This window comes from Triturus cristatus, chromosome 8, assembly GCF_964204655.1.
Source record: "Triturus cristatus chromosome 8, aTriCri1.1, whole genome shotgun sequence".
NCBI lineage: Eukaryota > Metazoa > Chordata > Amphibia > Caudata > Salamandridae > Triturus > Triturus cristatus.
The window spans coordinates 47,788,039-47,806,738 of NC_140591.1; the positions used below are offsets into that span (position 1 = coordinate 47,788,039).

Sequence of the window (18,700 nt, forward strand, 5' to 3'; positions counted from 1 at the left end):
CACCCAGTTATGTATTGTTTTAAAGGCCACAGGTAAGGTAAAAATAGTTTTTCTTGCATCATGGCCAGACTTTAAACTGCTTCCATATGAAGTCAGTCTCAGATGTGAATTTCTTTCCTGATGGATATGTTTGTTATTGGTTCTTTTAAATCAAAAGATTGGCTTTGCCAATGCTTGTTCACTATTGTCAGTGTGCCGCACTGTACAACACACAGACAAGTCAGAAATGTTTTTAACCCCTTCGCCGTGGCAGGAATTCCGCCGCGGCGCTGGGGGAGGTTTGGGGGCAGCGCGGTGGCGCTGTGCTTGTGACGGAACCGCTCCGTCACGAGCCACGGTTTGTGCTGTGCTCATGACGGAGTGGTTCCGTCACGTCTCCGTCCACTGCGCTAATCGCCCGCACAGGCGGGGAATTAGCGCCGCGTGGGCGGAGCGGTGGCCAACGGCCGCAGCATGACGGAACCACTCCGTCATGAGCACAGCGCAACCGTGGCTCATGACGGAGTGGTTCCGTCATGAGCAGGCAAGGGGTTAAAGCCTGTATAAACATAGTATTTTGTTCTGGAAGGGTGCCCTTCAAGTACAAAACCTATGCTAGATTCTTGCACTCACATTTGCACTATGATGCAGAGATGTGTGTGTGTGGCGTTAGGTAGTCAGAACTACACCAGCGCTAGGAAAGGAAGCAGCAGTCCAAGGTGGCATGTGTTAGTACTTTCTGCTTTTCATGCAACAAGGCTCTTTACTCACACCACTGGCCCTTTACTCACACACCACTTATGCACCTCTCACACAACACTCACTCACTGTTCACCCCTACCCATAAAGCACTCACTGTGCACTCATTCACTACTCAGCTCTCACACAGTTCATTCTTTACTCACACACCCCATCCTGCACGCACACACACCACTTTCCCTGCACACAGAAATACCACTTAACCTGCAAACTTATACACAGATCACCCTGCACTCTCATACACTAGTCATCCTGCACACATACACCGCTTACACTGCACTTGTACATTAGTCACCCTGGACTCACACAGTTCTTGCATTATACTCGTACTCATGCACCTCTCACCTTGCACCTATCCACCAATCACCCTGCACCCACAGACCACTCACACACCACCCAGACACAGTGGTGGCTGGCAGTGAACGGGGGCGGGAGGGTGGGGGGGAACAAAATATGAAAAAAACACTTCCCTCCTTGTGCCGCGTCTGCCTCCATCTCTCCTTTGTCATTGCTGAAGAGTCTGGAAGTACATAGGCTCCCCTAAGCCAAACACAACGCTGCAATGCAGTGTTGAGATTGGATCCCCTTAGCAATCACATCACTGCAATGCAGAGTTGTGATTAGTCTGAGTGCCGTGGATCGGTGCTAAGATGGGGACTGAGGGCATGGGCATGTTCTCCGCCAGGCTGTGTAATGCAGCCCGGTGGGGAACATGCAAAGTGCGCATGAGTGTTTGGATAGGCCTAGAAAGCCCACCAAGCATTCATGCGTTCTTAGTGTGCACCGTCCACTCCTCCTCCCTGAGCCACCAGCCCTGCCTCGCCCTAACCCAGCTCCTTATTATCTTTTTATTTTTTCCCTTTGCCACTGCTCCGAGAGCAGTGGGGCGATGCTCCTCCGCCTTAGCTGAGGAGCCGCCCCTGCTCAGACATCTCTCACCTAGTAGTCAACCACCATTCACCCTGCGCTCACCCACCGCTCACAAATGTGAGGGTGTTTTGTCAATAATTATCAAAGCATGTTACTCTTGAAGACAAAGGCAACACAGAATATCACATTTATCGTCAGCAATCAAATAAAGGCACAAGAATGAGAAGGAAGAAAACACCCTTCCCTCAAGGGCGGTGGCTTCGCTTCGACTATTAAGGGTCATTTTGCTAACTCTACTAACATGCCCTCAAAGGTCAGGTCAATGTCACTGTCTTTGAATATGCACAGCATTAACTCTTGCTCGCCAGTCTGTCACTCTGCTGACAATTATGGCCGGCCATCTGCTGGACTCTGTTTTTTCCAACTTGTCTACTCTTCAAAGAGCTGCCCCATCCCAGTGACCTGGTCAAACCATTACATGATGCCCATGACCACTGATATTCCCAGCTCAAAGAAAAGCATTACTGGGAACCCACAATGAGAAGGCAATGGGATAAACTGGACCCATCTGCCTTTTTTAAGGAGTGTGACCCAGCTGGACTCTAACATAGAACGGACAGCGGCTTCTTCTAAAGCAAGGCTCAAGTCTGCCTCGGATCATTGTATTCCTGCCAAGCCGTGTAAATCTAGGACGCAGCTCTCCGCCGCTTGGTTCAGTGAAACATTGCTCACAGAAAAGAAGCAATGTAAAAAACTAGAGTGCGCTTGGCGCAAATTCTACGATGCTGCAGCAAAAATACACCACACGAGAGGGACTAAATACTACCAGAAGATGATCAAAGGAGCCCATGATGACTTTTTTGCAGACAAAATAAAAAACAACAGTAACACTTCTATGGAAATATTTTCGATTGTGAATAACCTAACACGCCAAGGTTATTCCTCTTTTAAAGAAGCCTTCGCTGGATGCTGCTCAGCCAGAAAACTATTGTCTCATTTCCCTTCTGCCATTTTTATCCCAGGTTGTGGAGAAACAAGTAAATAATCTGCAAATCAATTTTTTAGAACAAAATTAAATATTGTATTGCTGCAAAAATGGATTTAGACCATCACATAGCTCTGAAACTGCTCTTTTACCACTTACCGCAGAGCTTCGCAGCACAGCAGATGTTGGCAAATCCCAGGCTCTTATACTCCTAGATTTAAGTGTGGCCTTCGACACTGTCTCACATGTGATTCACGTAACTTGCCTTACTGAACCAGGAGTACAGGGCAAGGCTCTGACCTGGTTTACCTCATTTTTAAAGGAGTATTCTTTTCAAGTAATATTCTCCCCTTTCGCCTCAATCCAAAGAGTGCCGATACATGTCGTCCCCCAGGGTTTGGCGCTTAGCCCTACCCTTTTTAATATCTATGTCAGTCTTCTGGCTGATGTGGTGAAATCCTTCTGGAACCTACTAGTGTTGTATGCCAACAACACTCAGCCAATCACCTCCCTTTCAGAAGAGTCGACTGACAGCTGTGTTAACTTTAAAAACTGCCTAAGAGCGGCTGCCAGTTGGATGCACATCAACTGTTTAAAACGTAACACCAATAAAACAAAGATCCTCCTGTTGGGCAGGCATACCCATCTGTGGAGTGATCAATAAAGGCCAGGGCTATGGTCCCCCCCAAACTTAAACCTGTGGTAAGAAATTCTTGGGGTGTGGATCCTTTGAAACCCAAGCTGAGACTCCAGCAGGTCACTTTTTGGCCTCCTAAGGAACGGTAAGCCCATCTTGGGACTCTTCTCTCGGCAAGTCTGCCAACGGATTGTACAAATCCCTTGTAATTTATCGCCTGAACTCAGAGGCGCAACTAGAGCCAAATTTCGGGGGGGGGCTAAGAAAAAATTTCGGGGGGGGCTGAAACTTTAAGCAATAGGCAGAGTGGAGCTGCAGGGGATCTTAGAAGGGGTGAAACAACAGCGAGGCCTCATTAACATGCAAATGGTCTCTTAAAGACCTGTGAAGTGCTCGGGTGCGGATGTGTGTGTGCCCGGAAGCTGTCTCAGCCCGGGCTGCCACACACGACGGGGGGGGCTAAAGCCCTTTGAGTCCAATGGGTGTTGCGCGCCTGCCTGAACTACTGTAACATTCTCTATTTGGGCTAATAAAATCTATCCTGAATTGATTAACGTTTGTTCAGAGTGTCGCTGCTAGGCTTCTTTTTTCCCTCCATAAATTCATCTCTGCTTCCCAACCTTTAGGTAAGATCCACAGACTACCTATTGGGACGCATATGAAGTTCAAAATCTTATGCATCTCCCATAAAATCCCAAGGAGCTCCCAGGTTATCTGACTTGATGCAAATTTTACATGCCCTCCAGATTATAACGCTACGCTGATCTAAACCTGGCTCCCATCCCTCGCCACAACAGAGCCAGAACGGGAGGCTGCTCCTTCCGTGTCCTTGCTCTGACCTTATGGAACTCTATGCCACCTCACCTCAGTAAGTTCCAAAATCGCAGTTGCAGCTAGCATGTCTCACAGGTGGGGGGTTTGCGCGAGGGGAGTTGCGTGGGGGGAGTGTTAATTTAATTAATAATAATAAAAATGTTGAAACATACCTTTTCGCCGCCAGGGTCCCTCGTCTTGTCTTTAGGAAGCAGGCAGCCTCCCTCCCCTCCTGTGAGCCAATCACAACGCTCCAGTGGAGCATTGTGATTGGTCAGGACGTCGCCCAGGAAGGAGCTTACGGGGAAGCCATGTTCTCTATGTAGGCTGCATTGGAGAACGATAGAGTGCACATGACTGGTTTGTGCCGCTCCACAGGGCGACCAAACAATCAGCGCCCTCAGCATTAGGCAAACTACTCCTCCCCCGCCCTAGAGCAGACCCGCTCATCCAAACCCTTCTGCTTTCTTGCAGTGCAATAAGCAAAACATAAAATGGTAGTTTTGCTATTTTATGTTTCTCCTTCTCGAACTGCAAGAAAGCATTGGGGTGACGCTCCTCGGCCCTAGTGGAGGAGCCACCCCTGCAAAATCGCTTACGATTCTGGAAACAGTTGAAGAACGGGCTGTTCTCCTTCTAGTCTGAGGCTCTCGCTCCCATCGCTGCTTTATCTTTTCCGTGATTTGTGCCGGGAAGCCCCTCCTGGGGCAGCTGTGCAGCCGCGGGCGCTGCAGATAAGAGGGGTGGAGAGGTGGGGCCTGCTGGGGGGGAGGGGGAGGTTCAAGAGAAGACCATGAGGGAAAACGAATTATTTATTTAATTTTCCTTTGTGGTCGTCTCTCAAAATCCCCCACAGCCGGCCCCACTGCTCTCACCTGCAGCGGCCGCGGCTGGAGCTGTAAGCTTTAGAAATCATTCAACAATATAACATATTGAGGTACTTGAAATCAGGTGCACAACGCCCATTGGGCGCAAAAGGCTTCAGCCCCCCCCCCCCCCCCCCCGGCGTGTGTGTCAGCCCGGCTGAGACAGCTTCCCGGCACACACAGAGCTGCACCCGAAGTACTTCACAGGTCTTTAAAAGACCGTTTACTTGCTAACGAGGCTTTGTTGTGTTTTCACACCTTCTTAGGGCCCCTGCATCTCCACTCTGCATATTGCTGGAAAAATCAGCCCCCCCCGAAGTTTTTAGTAGCCCCCACCCCGGAATTTGACTCTAGTTGCGCCTCTACTTGAAATGCATATAGAATAGCAAAGTCCCGGGCATCCCATACCGATCTCAAAGCTCAAACACACAACTGCACTCTGAAGATGATGATGGAAATGAAAGGAGGCAAAGGGCTGGGACTACAATACAGCAACACATCCCTCCCTACAGCAACGCATCCCTCCCTACAGCAACGCATCCCTCCCTACAGCAACACAACCCTCCCTACAGCAACCCATCCCTCCCTACAGCAACACAGCCCTCCCTACAGCAACACAACCCTCCCTACAGCAACACATCCCTCCTCCCATCCGTGCTGCTGGCAGGCAAACACCGCCATTACTAGGAGATGTCTTTTTATCACAGTGGGATGTGTGTGAGCTGCAAACAGCAGCCCAATCCCCTAGTGTTAGTACAAACTGACTGTGACACTTCCCTCCCTGTCTGCTGCCACACCCACATCTAGACGCACAATTTATGGGACACCGGAGTATTTTGCTTTCCATTTCCACTACTGTTTACCGAGCAAGCAAATCAAGTGTGTGTGTACACACCTTAGCTGCTGTTCCAGAGGTGTTGAGGAACCTGTGACAGTCCACTTAATTATTCCACCATTAACCGCTGCCACGAGACCGAACTGTCTCTGGTCCATCAAACTTTTATTATCACATTTTAAGTGCCCTCGCGTTAGATGACAATGACGACTTCTTTTGTAACAATTAGTTTTACCATAAAAGACACATTTGATATATACTTACAGCTTCGAGGCTGGACTCGAGTAAAATCGCGCTCTTGATAGATTTAGGTGCAGACTTTTAGACGTACGGAAAAGTGTAATTAAAAGGATAGGACTGGTCGAGCCAGCCAGGAGTCCAACCTGGAATCTTCTGCTCCGTAGGCAGACACGTTATCCATTGGGACCCGGGGGGACCGCGGCGCGAGCCGGGTGTCCCCCTGGGAGGTTTCGCGCGATGGTACAGACCACGCAGCGAATTACGTGTTAGGTAGGGGGCGGGGCTTAGGTTTTCACCCGGGAGAGGCGGTTGGGCGGGAAACGAGTGCTGAGGCAGCGAGACGGTCGTTTTTTGTGCCGTTTTTTGCCCATTATTTATTTAATTTGTCATTTAACTTTAGCTTGTCATGGCTGACGACCCAGCTGTTCAGAATGCGCTCCGTGTTCTGTATGAGGCAGGCCGTGTGGACTTACTGGCCCCTGGTGTTCCTGACTTAATGTCTTCAGCTGTGCGGCGCCCGAACAGAGTGGCGGCGAAAGGTGTGAGCGACGCAGTGGCAGCTTGTCTTCCTGTCAAAGGACGCGTGCAGGAGATTGCCACCAGAGGTGAACTCGCTCCGTTTTCAACTAAGGAACAACGCGGCAGGCCTGCTCGTTTGAGCTCCCATTCCCGGCTCTTGACAGCGCGCTGCGCCTCTGCACCATCAGTCACGGTGAGGGAGTCCGGGGAGGTCTCAGTGTCTCGGGTGGGACGAGCTCGTCGTCGAGTCAGCGCCAGGGGAGGCGCGGTTTCTAGAAGCCTGCATGCATCATCACGCAGAGGTATAGGTGGGAAGGGGAGGGGTATGTCTAGTGAGGGTGCTGACATCATTTTTATTGAGTCCCCTTCTCCTGCAAAACGGGCGTCTTTGAGGGGCGCAGAGTATTTTTTTAACAGACCCGGTTACATTTCTGGGCATAATATTGACATTGCTCCTCCTGTTTTGTCATTGGGACGCTCTGCAGCTTTGGTGGACTATCCTAGCGATAGTGGTGGGGAGGAGGAGGTTTGTCAAGACAGGTCATCTTTTTCTATCCCTTCTGAGGCTTGTGGGGAGCGCCTAGCGAAGGGAGCTTATTTCGGTAAACGTTTTTCAGTTTCTGGGGTGTCTCCTATACCTAGAGGCCCCCCTGGGTCCAAAGGTGTTTATGCTCTTACATCAGCAGCTGGCTTGGGGCAAGTTACTCCTTCTTGTCTCCCTTTGGGTGAAGATGTGTCAGAGAATGTGGCTACGGTGGTACAGAGGTCATCAGAAGATGCTGGGCCTTTGCAAGAAGATACTGTTATTAACTCTTCAGACATTGTCTCCATTTTCCCGGCTTCTCGCCCCCCTCCTTGTCACCCGCAGGTGGATTTTGATTCTCCTTTTGGTCCTCAACGTGGTCAATGGATTTGGGTTGAGCATGCTGTCCCTGACTCATCGGAGGCGGATGCTTGTAATCATGTCTCTGGTCATGGTAAGTTATCGCATTCTGGCACGAGCGGCGATGAGGCGGTAGGTTATTCAGTCCAGCAGGCAGCTCAAGTTTTTCCTCGAAAAACAATTCAGAAACAGGTTTCGCCTTTTGGTAACGTGTCATTTTAATCAAGCGGATCAGGTGCGGATCTTAATATAGCGGCCGGGCTCTCTAATCGGAGGCCTGTGACCAATTGGGAGTTTTACGATGGTGGGGTGGGTGATGGCGAAATGCCAAGTACAAGCAAGGATGTTTTTGAATCTTCAGAGGTGCAGGGTATTCGAGGTCTGGGTTATTTTGATGGTACTGAAGATGTTTTTCCAGAAAAGGATCGTGGGGGTAATGGTTGTAGTTCCGAACATGTTCCTTTCGTGCCTTCAACGGGTGCGGGGGCAACCAATTCTGCTAGTGTCTTACAGAAGTCAAGTGCGGATTTCACGTCGGACCAAGAGCGGCATCGCGATTATCAGCGTCGTGATGGTCCTCGGGAATTTCAGAAGCGTGCTGCACAACTAACGTCAGGTAAGCCTCATTGGTGGGCTGCTTGGTCACAACCTTTGGTAGGCAAATTTTTGCCGGGCTCGGTGGGGTGGACGAGTCAAATACGTCTAAGGTGTTGGGGGTTGGTTTTGGTGGGGATACAAGGGACAAGGTTTTTCGAACATCTATTTCAGGTAATGCGGATAGTTCCAGCAAATGGTCTTCTTTGGGTAGTGGGGTTGCTGAGGTTGGTCCTGCTGGTTCAAGTCAGGTGAAGGTTACTGCTAGGACTCGGCAGAAGCTTCCTTATATGGGTCTTGCCATGCCATTAGGCATACATCTGTCAGTTAACACCAAGAATAAGATTTGGCTGCATGAATTTGTCGACATTTTTAAACTCCTTCATAGGGATATTCAAGCCAGAGAAGGGTCCAAGGAGGAGGAGTGGGAACTTTCTAGGCGGCCCAGGGTCCCAAAGTCTATAGAAAATTGGACTGCAGCTTTTTTGATATATGCTAGCGTGTATTGCGAGAGGTATCCGGACAGGGCTATTTCATTGTTTAAATATATGGACACCATTCGTAAGGCGCATTTGCAGTTTGGGGGCTATGCATGGCTTAATTACGATGAAGAATTTAGGGCGCGGATCAGTATGTTTAAAGATAAACCGTGGGGTGAAGTAGATCAAGAGCTTTGGCTGCAGTGGATGTCCTCTGCTCAGCCGGTTGCGTCAACGCACACTGCAAGTGGTCTGCCGATTATATATCGGCCCTTTCTGCCTCGCCCCGCTCCAGTTGGGGCGGGGGTTAGAGGAAGGGGTCACTTGCCGACGCCAGGGGCCTGCTGGAATTTTAACCGGGGCTCATGCATTAGGCAATTCTGTAGGTTCAAACACGAGTGCTCTCAATGTGGCGGTAGACATGCCATCACCCACTGCTTCGCTAAGCAGCCTCAAGGGGGTTCAGGGAGTTTTCCAAGGGGTGGAGGGGGATTCCCTCAACTTATGTCAAAGGGCTCATACCCCAATTAATCTGATGCGTTTGCTGCCTTGGTTGGAAGTTTATCCTGATTATGAAGCTGCGTCCAAACTGTTTTGGGGTTTTAAAGAAGGTTTTCGCATTGGCTACCAAGGGCCTCGTGATCACCGTTGGGCTGACAATTTAAAATCTGCTAAGGAACTGCCTCACGTGGTGCAACAGAAATTGGAGGCAGAAATTCAAGCTGGTCGTGTAGCTGGGCCTTTTATTCAATGCCCGTTGGAGAATTTGATAATATCTCCGTTGGGGGTAGTCCCTAAAAAGCGGGTTGGTGAGTTCAGAATGATTTTACACCTGTCATGGCCGGAAGGCCAATCTATTAACGATTTCATTTCCTCGGAGGATTCCAATGTCTCTTATGCGTCCGTGGATGACGCTTTGAGATTGGTACGGGAGGTAGGGGTTGGTGCAGAATTAGCAAAATGTGATATTCAATCGGCCTTCCGTTTACTTCCTATCCATCCATCGGATTTTGAATTGATAGGTATGTTTTTTAATGGAGCTTTTTACGCTGACAAAGTACTTCCTATGGGGTGCTCAGTGTCTTGTGCTTTGTTTGAAACGTTTAGCACGTTCCTACAATGGTGTTTTTCGGTGAGGAGTGGCCACACACATGTCTGTCATTACTTGGACGATTTTATGTTCATTGGCGATGCACAACTAAAACAATGTCTTAAAGGTCTCGAATTCTTTCAGGACTTGGCTGAGGAGTTTGGTGTTCCGCTGGCTCCTGAAAAAACGGAAGATCCTTGCACTAGGCTCGTATTTTTGGGCATAGAGATAGACACGGTAACTATGATGGCTAGTTTGCCAACTGCAAAGGTAGAAGAGATCAGGTCTTTTCTTTTGGAGGTTCTTGGTAAGGATAAGATTGAGCCATCAAGGAAGATCTTCTGGTGTGGTTAACCTTTTTGTCAGAGTTCAATGGAGTTTCTTTATATTTTCTTGGTGACAATACTATTTGGCAGATACAGATTTTTTCAGATGCCTCTGGGGCACATGGTTTTGGTCTTTTTTGGGAGGGTCGTTGGTGTGCGGAGGCATGGCCACGCCATTGGTTATCACAAGGGCGCAGTATTGCTTTCCTTGAGTTGTTTCCACTAATTGTGGCCCTGATGGTTTGGGGTGTGGAATTCAGTAACAGATGTGTAATGTTCCACATTGATAACATGGCTGTGGTTCAGCTCATAAATAATCAGAAGGCCAAAGATCTACGGGTGTTGAGGCTTTTGCGTTTTTTTATGTTACTCAGTTTAAAATGCAATATTGTTTTTCGTGCAAGGCACATTCCAGGTGTCAATAATTCAATTGCAGACGCCTTGTCTCGTTCTAATTGGCAGAAATTCCGCAACTTGGCGCCTGGTGAAGACACCTACAAAACTCCAATCCCGCAAGACATCTGGGTGCTGGGGGAATGAGAATCATCGATTTGGTCGAGAAATCGATAGCCCCTGCTACTAGACGCACTTATCTACAGGCTTGGTCTGAATTTTTAACTTTTATGAGATCACACTGTTTTGAAGGTCCTTTAGTGGATTCCAAGTTCTGTATGTTACAGTTTGTTTTATCTTTAGTCAATAAAGGTTTATCACACACAACCATTTCTGGCAAATTGGCTGGGATTTCTTTTTATGGACAGCTATGGTGGGGTCAAGATTTAGTTGGGGATGTTTTGTTGCGGCGGATGCTCAAAGGTTTGAGCAAGGAGCGGATACAGTCCGGGCCTTTACGAGAACCTTTTACTTTTGGATTGTTACAGCAGTTACTAGTTCAATTGCCTTTTTGTTGTTATGACCTTTGGGAAGTGTCGCACTTTCGTCTATGTATGATTTGGTTGTTTTTTGGTGCCTTTCGGGTTTCAGAATTATTGGGGTTGCGAGGACAAATGGGGATTCGGTCCAGTGAAATTGATTTTCAACGTGGGGTGTCAATCAAGTTATTTTTGAAAAAGTCTAAAACTGACCAGTTGGGCAAAGGTGTTTGGGTTAAGTTGAGTGGGAGTGGGGTTCAAGGATGTTGTCCTATTTGGGAATGGGATTCATTTGTAGGTTCCCCTGATTTCATACATGGGCCCATATTTTTGCATCAAGATGGGTAAAAAATTACTGATGCTCATTTATTGGCTGTTTTACGCAAATCCTTGAAGAGGATTGGGAGGGACCCCTTACTTTTTGGAACTCACTCATTTAGGATCGGGGCAGCTACGGAAGCGGCTAAATTGGGCTGGGACTGGGAGGACATTAAGAGGATTGGTAGGTGGAAGTCTGCATGTTGTTCTCGTTATGTCAGACTATGATAGCTTATCCGTTTGCTATGATACAGGCTAATTTTTACTTTTTCTACCTAGGTCGTGCCATCAATTCTTTTTCCTCAAAAATGCGTACTTGGATCATAGGTCATTCCTTTGTCAAGAGGTCTGCTGTTTTTGCAGAACATCAGATCTACGACAGGTCGCTCGGACTTCCTAGCAAAGGCCACGAAGTTCTATGGAAGGGTAAAGGTGGGATGAGGTGGAGCAAGTTGTTTTCTACGCTATCTGAATTATCAGCTGACAGAGGTTTTCCAGACTTGTTAATAATACATTTAGGTGAGAATGATCTTGTACCTTTATCTGGGTTATCGCTCTTGAAACAAATGCAATTGGATCTAGCAGTCATCAAGAACAATTGGGTGGGTACGTCTCTGGTGTGATCCGAATTTATTTATAGACAACAGTGGAGGGGGGCCCGCAATCATTCATCCATGGAAAAAGCTCGCAAAAAATTAAACCGTGCGATGAAAATATTTTGCAATGCAATGGGTATTCAGGTTTTGTCTCATGATAACATTACCAGTGTCGAGCATCATCTTTTTCAGGAGGATGGGGTTCATTTATCCCAGTTAGGTCAAGCCTACTATATGATGGAATTACAGGACTTGCTGGCGGGTTTTTGGAATGAGAATCTTTGGTGTGATCATCTTTTAAAGTAGAGTATGTTGGTTTTGAGCAATTTTCTTTTGGGGTGGGCCAGGAAAACTCTTTTGGGTTTTCCTGGGTGGCGGTTTTTTGAGGGTTTGGATAGTCTGGAGCGGGCTTATCCTTCCCTCTGGGGCGGGGGGAAGGTGGAAGAAAAGCTGGACAGGTAAACCAAAATGGTCAAAAAGGAAATGATGCCATTGGGGCAGTACATGGGGTAATTTATGGTAAATTTTGGTTGGGGTATTTTTGGAATTGTTTGTGGCAAAAATGTTTGGGAACTAATTTGATAATATTTATATTGTCTCAATAAGTGGTTCTTAGTTACCTGTCCTAATAAAGTGACCTTTTTTGCTAAGTCAAAATTTGGTGTGGTCTGTCTTATTGCGCGATGGCTGTTTCCGACCAAACCGAAAAGACTTTGATCCAATCAGAGCAGGGGACACAATATGCCAAGTGACGTCACTACTCTTTGCCCCAGAGAGCAGCAGGATGTTAAAGTTGTTGTGACTTCCATTGCCCGGATATTCTGTGAGTTCCTTAAAATAAATGCTTGTGAAAGACACATATAGCGCACTATTCTAGTTGAACCACATCTAACAGCTCTTGGAGCCACCGGCAGTGTGGGGAGCGGAGGGGGGTACAGCGTGTACTTTATATTTGTTTTCTTGAAACATGACTCACTGGGAGCGGTGTCAACGCGCGCCTGACGCTGCTCCTTGATGCAATACACCGTGTGGGGTGTGCACCTCCTACATTCGGGGAGCTCACCCTTTGCTCCTGTAGGTTCCCACTTTGGCTTTGAAGGACATGCTCACGCTCACGCTCTAAACTGTTCACTCTCCACCCTCCCTGGAATGTGCAGCTCTATAACTCCGCCCCCACGCCTGACCCCAAGGAAGGGCCTGCGGCGCAATGGATAACGCGTCTGACTACGGATCAGAAAGTTCCTGGTTCAACTCCTGGCTGGCTCGAACCAAGGCTTCTTTTAACATCTTTAGAAGAATAAAAAATTAGCTAGCATTCGCGCCAAGAATTTTCAATTCTATTAAGGACACGGAGGCGAGGATTATGCTTCTCTTTCATTTACTGCAAACAAACAGCAGCCAATAATTTGGTATGAAATTCCTCAACATAATAAACCCACCCTGATACCAGTGTTGTATTTATCACAAAATGCTCTCAGAGGGCATCTTAGAGATGCCCTCTGAAAAAAGACTAAGTCCCTCGTGTCCAGCTGGCTTGTCTGCATCAGCCTGCCACACACAGGCATGTTTCTGACCCCCTGAGGTGGGACCACCTGTGCTCTCGTGGGTCAGGGACAAAGACTGCTTGAGGTTGAGGTGCTTTACACCTACCCCCAAGCATGTTGACTGGAAGGATTCTACCCAGTCAGGTCAGGGGTTGCTCCCTACTGAAAGGAAGGGGACATACAAGTGGTGTAGTCACCCTAAAACCCTAAAAGGCAAGTAGCTCATTGGCTACCAGCAGCTAGTGCCTGAACCACCCCTAAAGTCAGTATTTTAGGGCATCCCTAAACCTTGATGGTCAAATTCCTGCAACCAACGAAGAAGACGCTGTGTAGCAAAGCTTGAAGACGACAACTGACTTTGCCCCAGCCCTACTGGCCTGTCTCCAGGTTGAAGAGCCTGCGAAGAAGATGACGACACCTGTCCTCTGGCAAGGGATTTCCAAGAACTCCAGGAAGACTCCCATTCTTTAAAAAAGACCAGATCTCCAGAGGACAGCGGCCCTGTCAAGAAAACTCCAACTTCAAGGACTCAAGATCCAAGCGGATCTGTGACCCCTGCCCACTCTGCACCAGACGCCCATGGCCAGAGTCTGAGTGGCTTACCTGTCCAATTAAGTCTCCCCAGCGATCGAGACCTTAATTCCATCAGTAGCTGACCTCTCCTGGACCCCACATAGTCGCCTGCAGCATCAACACGAAGGGTTCCCCTGACAATGACCGGCTCCTGTAACGAAAATCCGACACCAAAAGGCCCCTCTGCATCCTCAGGCCCCCGACCTTGGAAAGCCCAGCCGACGGTGCCCAGGCCTTGTCCTCCATTCCAACTTACCGGTCCAGCCGGTGGTCACCTCTATCCAGCCTCCTGGCCCGTGGCTGCAGCCTCTTTGTGCGACCGAGATCCTCCATTCGTTTGCAATGGGCGTCTGACGCTGATTGCACCCGGCCGCCCCTGTGCCGCTGGTGGTGTAGATTTGGTGCTGCCATATGACCTGACAGATCAACACCGTCGCCTCCAACTGCTTCAACACCCTCCGCATACTCCGAAAGGCCTTCAAATGGATCCCCCACGAACCATGGAAGACCGTTACCCACGCACTCATAACCAGCAGACTGGACTACAGAAACACAGTCTATGCCGGGATAAACAATTCTCCGCTCCGCAAACTCCACAGCATCGAGAACACCGCAGCTAGACTCGTCCTCGTCATCCCCCAACACGAACACATCATCCAGCACCTGCGTAACCTCCACTGGCTCCCCGTTAAAAAAAGAGTAACCTTCAAGATACTCACCCACCCCTACAAATGCCTCCACAACACCGGACCCCAATACTTCAATGACAGAATCTCTTTCCACATACCCAAGAGGAACCTCCGATCTGCCGACCTCACTCTCGCCGAACCCTCGCGCATCTGCAGAGCAAGAACGGGCAGCAGAACCTTCTCCTACATAGCGGCCAAGACCTGGAACAGGCTGCTGATCAACATCAGACGCGCCCCCACCCTGCACATCTTCAGAAGACCCTGAAGACCAGGCTCTTCGATTGACCGGAGCTACCCTCCACACCCCTCAGCACCAGGCGCACAACGCCCATTGGACTCACAGGGCTTCTGCCCCCCCTCTCTCCCCCGTCGTTTGTGGCAGCCCGGGATGAGACAGCTTCCCGGGCACACACACAGCCGCAGCCGAGTACTTCACAGGTCTTTAAAAGACCTTTTGCTTGTTAATGAGGCTTTGATGGTTTTCACCCCTGCTTAGAGCCCCTGCAGCTCCACTCTGCCTTTTGCTTGAAGAAACAGCCCCCCCCCCAATTTTTTTCTTAGCGCCCCCCGAAATTTTATTCCAGTTGCGCCTCTGTCCAGCACCATGAGACCCTCACGGGTGAGTAGCGCGCTTATAATTTCCCTGTTTGATTGAAGCCATTACTCGTGGTAGTTGTAAGTTGTAGGTGTAATGTTAGTTGTTCTATATCTAAATGCAATGACAGAAGCAGCAAGATACCAGTCCGGCAGCACACTCTGCCAAGCACGGAGCCATGGGTTTGTGTATAGCATATAGTAGTTTGTCCGTAGTTCTAAAGCAGTACTGCAAAATGTTACATATTGTTATATATAACGGCAAGAATTGCAAGATGTCAGGCTCCAGCGGCATTTCTGCAGTTTCCCACGAGGGCAGCAGTCACCTCTGCATTGTAGTAGAGTGAGCAGGGCTCTTAAGCTCCACAAACCTATAGGCTGGCTTCAGGGCTGTGATATTGTACTTAGCTCCTCGAACTGTGTGTTTTCTATTGTTAAAGAGGAATGTCTAGAGTACATTGCCACACTCTCACTGCCACACAAGCTTGTATTCCCTCTGCACGAGCCCGCCCTCGAGATGAAACTGATGAGGCGACTCTCGTCATAGACCCTTGTTGTGACGTCAGCCTTCAGCAGCGGGCCAGTGGCGCAATGGATAACGCGTCTGCCTACGGAGCAGAAGATTCCAGGTTCGACTCCTGGCTGGCTCGATTGTGGCGGTGCCTTTTTACATCCAGCAATATAATAATACAATCATGTAGAAACATTACAAGAAAATACATCCCGTCGATAGACCATCGAGTTCAGCCCTGTGTGATAGTATCAGAAACGAATCTGTAAACTGCGTTACACAACAGCTAGGCAATTGAATTAAAATACATACCGGGAATTTAATGCCAATATTTTTATTTTAAAGTGAGCCATTCAGAGTTTCTGTAGAGGTCTGGTTTTTAACTGCAAAACAGGTACCTCGATTTGCCGAAAGGCCCAATATGTTCATGGAAAAATAAATGATAGGGATTTTGTGAAAAAGCACATTTCCTGGCGTGCTCTCGGAATAGGCTTGGACCGTCATGAGGGCTGTCACGGCCGCAGTTGCAAGTGACTTATTCCATTTAAATTGGGCAAAATAACTTGGCCTCTGAGATATTGGCGCATGGCCACCGCTCTAGAATGAAAAATTGTCTAGCAAGCGCGACAAAGAATTTTCAATTCTATTAAGGACACGGAGGCGAGGATTATGCTTCTCTTTGCTTTACTGCAAACAAACAGCAGCCAATAAAACAACTTTAAACATCAGCATACCCCGGAAGTACAACCCCCTCCAGTAGTATGCCCCAATCACTGTCCACACTATCACATATAAGGTCCGAATTACGCCATTACTTCCTCTTTCTTTGCATGAAAAACTTTGCAACACAGTCCACCAACTTGACCGTCGAACACTGGACCACCGATTGCTCCATCGACGTGCGTCCAACCTTGAACCGTGAATATCCTCTCCGGAAAAGACGACAACTGTCCTCTGTCCAGATGAATTGACCCCCGATGAATCGAATCATCCCTGCCGATGCCAGACGTCCTGAACCTCAAGATTGTTTGGTCTGTTCTCCTGAAATGAAAACTGACATCGTGACACCCGTACAAAACAACTATGAAGTCAATGTACAGGATTATCGGGTGGGTACAACATCATAATAATTACATCAGTATGACACCATGCCAATTGCTCGGGTGGGATAATCCTCGCCTCCGTGTCCTTAATAGAATTGAAAATTCTTTGTCGCGCTTGCTAGACAATTTTTCATTCTATGTCAGTCCACGGAGGCTCAGATTATGCTAGTTTAAAGTTGATTTACCACCACCGAAGCTACATCCACAATAGGTTTATGATAAAACGTTTTAAATGTTGAATCAGTCGACCAGTCCGCCACAGTCATGATGTCTTGCAACCGGGAACCCGCCCCCAAAGACTTAGAGGCCATAGCTCCCCTAACAGAGTGAGCTCCAAAAATGGAAACATCCACCCCCGCAAGGCCCAGTAAACAAGTGACCCACCTGGCCAGGGTTGCAGATGAGACCGGGCGAAAAGGTCGCTGAAGAGCAATTAACAATTGTCCTGAAACATCAGATCGAAATTCCCTAGTACAATCTTCATAAACCTTCAAACACTTTACAACACACAGCTTGCTGTGATGAGGAAAAGCAGGATACGTAATACACTGAGAATGCGTCTTAGTACGTCTGGAAATCGTAAAGGAAACTCCCGAAGGAGTAAATACTCTACCTGCCAAATCCAGTGCTCGCACATCCGATACCCGTCTACATGAAATTAAGCACAGTAGGACTGTTAATTTTGCCGATAACTGTTTCTTAGAAAGTGCCTCATTATTTGGCCAATTCCTCAAAAAACGCAAAACCACCGACACATCCCAAAGTGCGGTGTACCGAGGTTGAGGAGGGTTCACCAAACGAATCCCTCGCACTACCTTGCAGACCAAGGGATGTTCCCCCACTGGCCTGCCCTCCACATGCGGGTGACCCGCTGAAATAGCCGATCGAAAATTATTTACCGTCCGGTATGCCAAACCGGACTTGTCCAATTCCGACAAGAAGTTCACTATTAGATGAATATCGGATCCCACGGGATCACACTGTCGCTCACCACACCAACTAACCCACCGTCTCCAAGCTGATTCGTATCGCTTGTGTGTGGATGGAGCCCAAGCCTGGGACAAGAAAAAGAGAGTGTCTTGCGAAACTCCCGGCACCTGCCAGCGACGCCTGAAAGTCTCCAGGCCATGAGGCCCAGCTGGTTCTGCAACACCAACGGGTGGCGCAGTCCCTGAGGATCCGTGAGGATGTCCGGAAACGACCGAAGTCGCACCGGAGGCGCACAAGTCAAGCTCAAGGCGGTTGGAAACCATGCCTGCGCCTTCCAACAAGGAGTAACCAGGACTACCTCTGCTCTCTGTCTGCGCACATGCGCCAACACTCTCGGAATCATGACGAATGGTGGAAAGGCATATAGAATGCCCGTCGTCCACGAGTGAAGAAAGGCGTCCGATCCGACCGCTAGAGGGTCCGGCCGCCAACTGTAGAACCGCGGCAGTTGAGTGTTGAGTCTGGACGCAAACAGGTCCAGCACACAGGGTCCCCACTTGAGATTCAGCGCTTTGAAACAGTTGGGATGCAGTTTCCAGTCGCTGCTGTCCCGCAAATGCCGTGAATTCCAATCGGCAATCACGTTGGACGACCCGGGAATATATTCCGCCGTCACCACTAGACGGTGGTCCAGGCAATAATGCCAAAAGTCCTTGGCTATCTCCGCCAAGAGGCGAGAGCGGGTCCCTCCTAGGCGATTGATGTACCTCACCGCGGACACATTGTCCATACGTAGAAGAATGCAACAAGACACCTTCTGCGGGGCCAGAGTTCGAATCGCGAACGCCCCCGCTAGGAGTTCCAAGCAGTTGATATGCAACTTTAGTTCCTCCTGAGACCAACGACCCCCTGTCTCCATGGTCCCGCACCGCGCTCCCCAGCCCCAGCGACTCGCATCTGACTCTATCACGACATCCGGGCTGGAGGAGAAAATGGCCTTGCCGTTCCAGGCCTCCATATGGTCTAACCACCAATGGATCTCCGTACGAGCCTCCGGTGAGAGGGCTATCTGTTGCGCATACGAGAGACCCTTGC

At 48.8% G+C, this 18,700-nt stretch overlaps 1 non-coding gene across 1 annotated transcript; it reads left to right on the top strand.

Annotated features, from left to right (window-relative positions):
* Positions 1-15,638: 15,638 nt before the first annotated feature.
* TRNAR-ACG (transfer RNA arginine (anticodon ACG)) lies at positions 15,639-15,711 on the top strand. Its single transcript has one exon. It is a non-coding gene; the product is annotated as a tRNA-Arg (tRNA).
* Positions 15,712-18,700: the final 2,989 nt, after the last annotated feature.